The sequence below is a fragment of the Littorina saxatilis genome, linkage group LG17, assembly GCF_037325665.1.
Source record: "Littorina saxatilis isolate snail1 linkage group LG17, US_GU_Lsax_2.0, whole genome shotgun sequence".
Classification (NCBI taxonomy): Eukaryota; Metazoa; Mollusca; class Gastropoda; order Littorinimorpha; family Littorinidae; genus Littorina; species Littorina saxatilis.
Window position 1 is genome coordinate 32,826,058 of NC_090261.1, and position 4,763 is coordinate 32,830,820.

Consider the following 4,763-nt stretch of genomic DNA (forward strand, 5'->3'; position numbering starts at 1 on the left):
CTCACACATAAATAAATTTGTCCAACGTCTCAGAGCCATGCGCGAACAGTTTTCGCTTCCGGGTCAATGACGGGCCACCTTGTTCACTTCCGGTCTTGTGGCCCAGAACGCGAAAAAGAGGCTGACGAAAGTGAAAACGAGGCAGCTAGGAGAAAGGCACGTGTGCACACCGACGGTTCTGACACCCAATTTCCAATCCGCGCAAAATGTCCCTGGTCGTTAGCAACGGCGTAACGTAAAAGAACCCGCTACCAGTGCCATTCTCTGTTCGCTCCCACTCTGGAGCCGCGATAGCAGCACGGGTACCGCTGAATGTGTCTCAGTGTTGGCCTTATAAGGGCTTTCTGTCCCTATACTGGGCAAATGCAGTAATAGCTGCTGGCGCTGAAGGCTCTAGTTAGGGAATAGAGATATATGGTTAGTGAGGGACAGCGAAAGAGAGAGAGAGAGAGAGAGAGAGAGAGAGAGAGAGAGAGAGAGAGAGAGAAGAGAAGAGAGAGAGAGAGAGAGAGAGAGAGAGAGAGAGACACAGACACATCGACTGACAGACAGACAGAGACAAAGAGAAACAGAGACATAGACATAGACACATAGACAGCAAGAGAGAGAGAGCGAGAGAGAGAGAGACACACACACACACACACACACACACACACACACACACACACACACACACCGTGGCATAGAGACAGAGACAGACAGACAGACAGAGAGACATGGACAAACAGAGACAGAGACAGGGATAGTGCGTGTGTGTCTGTTTGAGGGAGAAACAGATAGAGAAGGAGGGAGGGACAGAGACCTGGAGCTTGTGTGTCCGTGTGAAGGAGAAAGAGACAGAGATAATTATAGAGTGAGGGAGAAAGAGACAGAGACTGAGACTAAGAGAGAAAGAGACAGAGAGCTAGAACCAGCGTGTGTGTGCGCCTGTGTGAAAGAGAGGGAGAGGAATTGATCGGTTTCAGCAGGCGTGGAACATTTCTGTGCTATCACTGGAAAAAGTCCGAGTCAGTCGGTCATTCATGATCAGGGCAGGAAGGGTGCCAGTCGCCGGCCAGAGTTTTAGAGGGGGAGGACCTGAGAGAAGAAAGTAAAAGTAGAAAAGAAAAGGAGGTGACGACGGAAAGAGAGAGAGGGTACAAAAAAGAAAGAGATGGCCAACAAAAAGGACAGCTGGACACGAAACAGATAGTGGAGTGAAGACACGATGCGCAGCTTTGATGTTGAAAGAAGAAGCAGCTGAAGACGACGCAGCTAAAGAAAAAGCAGCTAAAGGCTTCCCCCCCCCTCTCTCTCTCTCTCTCTCTCTCTCTAACACGGACTCTAGAGATACTCATCGATTTCAATGCGCCGCGCATTGTCACAAGGATCTTGATTTTTCTTTCTTTTGTGCAACCGGAATTTTCATTTGCCCAAACGAGAAAATGCGTCTTTGATCAAAAGAGGTGAGGTAAAAAATGGAAAAGAACTTTGATTAATCTCTTTTTCAAGTCGCTTCGCACCAGAACAGAGTTGTCGGACGGCAATTTCGCGCTGAAGATGCAGAAGAAATGTTCGTCTTTATAAAGCCTTCAGTGCAGCGTGAGTTTGAATTCTTCCACAACAGATGCTAGGCTTCAACTTAGCTTACTTTTGTCAATGACATTTGCACAGAGGGTTTGTGTTGCCAGAGGCTTCAGGGAGAGTTTGACGTCTTCGTAGTCGGATACCAAACTATACTGCTGCGTACGTTTGTGCGTGACAACTCCGCAGAAGACCTCCTACGTCTCGGCTTTCAATGTGAGATTGAAGTTTTTAGGAACGGATACCAAACTACTCTTCCGCTGCCAGGCGTGACAATTACGCAGATTACTGTTGGCAGCAGTGCGAAAAAAATAACGTACTACATAACCAGTCAGCCGAAACAGTGGCAGTTGCATTTTGTGTGGTACTTCAAAAGTCCTTGACACTAATTTTGTGTAGGTGTTTCAGTTTCAAACGCTGTTTTGAAAGTGACGCCATCGTGTTTGGTTTGTGGGACTTTTGCTCATCGTTGTTTTGATGAAAAGAACAAAGGATCATTGTTTTTGGTATTTACTGACATTGTGCAACAACGGATCTAGGTGAGTGTGTGTGTGTGTTTTTCATGATTTGTCGATTTTCTGTCATTATGACTGTGTTGCATCGGAAAGCTAAAAGGGGTTAAGTAAACAGTGTGGCACTGTGACAAGGCGTAACAGCGTAAATCGGTGACTGCCAGTGTCTTTCAGTGATGTTTTGTTGTCGTCAGTCATCCTAGCTCTCGCTGGAAAGATGAACAGGCGCGCAGCTACCCTCCAGCTGTTTTAACCTCAGCGGAGACAGCAAGGGGGGAATCGCGTAATTGGATTGCGTCTGACCATCGCATAAACAACTAGGGAATAAATTGTGGAGCAACGTTAACAGACAACATGACGCTGCGTTGCTTTTTAGCTGTGTTTCATCTCTAGAGAGACCTAAAACAATACCAACATCGCAGCTGCAGCAGCACCAGCGAATGAACAAAGCAAAACAACACAAAAACTTCGCACAAAAGGACAATAGAATACCGACATTGAATACAGTGGGGAGAAGAATACATCGTGTGCAAAAGGAACAGAGGAACGCATTGCTAAAACGAAGGGGAGTAGCACGTACGATGTAAATGCATTTCATGAAAACAGAAGAAAACTTGACACACAAAAAGAACGATTAAGAGTCACTGTGTGTGCGAGGGGTGGGAGGTGGGTGAGGGCGGGGGGAGGGGGGGGGGGGGTGGGGCGGGGGCAAACACTGTCTGAACTTAAAAGGCAAACGTTAGGGATACAATCAAAGATGACGATAGAAAAATACATCGTGTGAAGGATGAATGAATGACACAGAGAGTGATAGTAGTTCCAGCCAACAGGGGGAAAATTGAAACATAGTATCTCAAGATACAACAGAAAAAGGAGTGGCACGGACTCATATCAGGGCTGCATTAATCAACAACTACAGAAAATAAGACTCCCAGATATCAAAACCATAATAAAAGTTCGAAAGCAAATGAAATGTCTTGGACTAAATCAAAGAGATGCAGTAATCAACAAATACAGACATGAGAAACCCAGAAGGTAAGACCCTGAAATACAAGTTTGATAGAAAATGAAGTGTCTTGGACTAACAAGGGCGGATCTGGGGGGGGGGGGGGGGTTACACGGGTTACGTAACCCCCCCACCCCCCCCAAAAGTTCAAACATACATCAACAAAAAACATACATCAACAAAAGAACTTCCTGAATGGCATTTTGGTAAGAGGTTTCAGAGGTAATTTATTGGCTCAGGATGCACCAGATAGCTCTATTTTGCTTCTTTGGATAAAAAAAAATTTCCGGGGGGGCATGGACCCCCCTAGAGGTTTGGCGCCTTCGGCGCCGTCAACTTGTATCTTCGCAGTCATTTTGTAACCCCCCCCCCTCCAAAGTGAATTGATCCGCCCTTGGACTAATCAAAGAGATACAGTAATTGACAACAGCAGGACATTAGACTCTCAGAGGACGAGACCATAAAATACAAGTTCGATAGAAAATGAAGTGTCTTGGGCTAATCAAAGAGATACAGTAATTGACAACAGCAAGAAATTAGACTCTCAGAAGGTGAGACCATGGAAATCAAGCTCGACAACAAAAGGAGTGCCTTGGACAGATTTAAGAGATACAGTTATAATTGACATCAACAGAAAATAATAAACTCAGAAGGCGAGAACGTGACATACAAGTTCGATGGAAGAAAATCGACAAGGACTGCCGTCGCAAGAAGAACAACAGAAAAGAGCAGTGTCACACAGATTGATCTAAGAGCTGCAGTAATTGACAACAACAGAAAATAAGACACTCAGAATGCGACACGCTAAAATACGAGTTCTAGTTATTGGATAATCCAGGGAACTAGCATTATTCGCACAGAAAGAAACAGTGGGACAGGAGCGGCACTGGAGTAATTGATCGCAATAGACAACAAGACGTCATCCAAATTAATAGTAAGAGAGGGAGAAGAGAGAGAGAGAGAGAGAGAGAGAGAGAGAGAGAGAGAGAGAGAGAGAGAGAGAGATAGAGAGAGAGAGAGAGAAAGAGAGAGAGATAGAGAGAGACAGACACACACAGACAGACAGACAGACAGACAGAGACAGAGAGAAAGAGAAGAGACAGATAGAGACAGAGAGACAGATATATACAGAGTGTGAGACAGAGATAAGGAGAGAGACAGAAAGAAAGAGAGAGAGACAGACAGACAGACAGACAGACAGAGAGACAGAGAAAAAGAGAGGAGAGAAAGAGAAGAGACAGAGAGAGACAGAGACAGAGAGGAAGATATACAGAGTGTGAGACAGAGATAAGGAGAGAGAAAGAAAGAAAGAGAGAGAGAGAGAGACAGACAGACAGACAGACAGAGAGACAGAGAGAAAGAGAGGAGAGAAAGAGAAGAGACAGAGAGAGACAGAGACAGAGAGGAAGATATACAGAGTGTGAGACAGAGACAAGGAGAGAGAAAGAAAAAAAGAGAGAGAGAGAGGGAGACAGACAGAGACAGATACAGAGAGAGACGCAGATCTTATATCAAAAGCCGAGACGTGATAGAGAGTAATAAAGCCGGCGCCGGAGTAATTGACCACAATAGACAACAAGACGTGAAGTAATTGACCACAATAGACAACAAGACGTGAAGTAATTGACCACAATAGACAACAAGACGTGAAGTAATTGACCACAATAGACAACAAGACGTGA

At 45.2% G+C, this 4,763-nt stretch overlaps 1 protein-coding gene across 1 annotated transcript in view; it reads left to right on the forward strand.

The window, feature by feature from the left end:
- The first annotated feature begins 1,595 nt into the window (after nt 1–1,595).
- The window catches only part of LOC138953150 (serine-rich adhesin for platelets-like), a 132,819-nt gene continuing 129,651 nt past the window's right edge, over nt 1,596–4,763 (forward strand). Inside the window, exon 1 of the mRNA XM_070324945.1 lies at nt 1,596–2,102. The gene's annotated coding sequence lies outside the window, so the exon portion shown is untranslated. The remainder of the gene's footprint in view (nt 2,103–4,763) is intronic.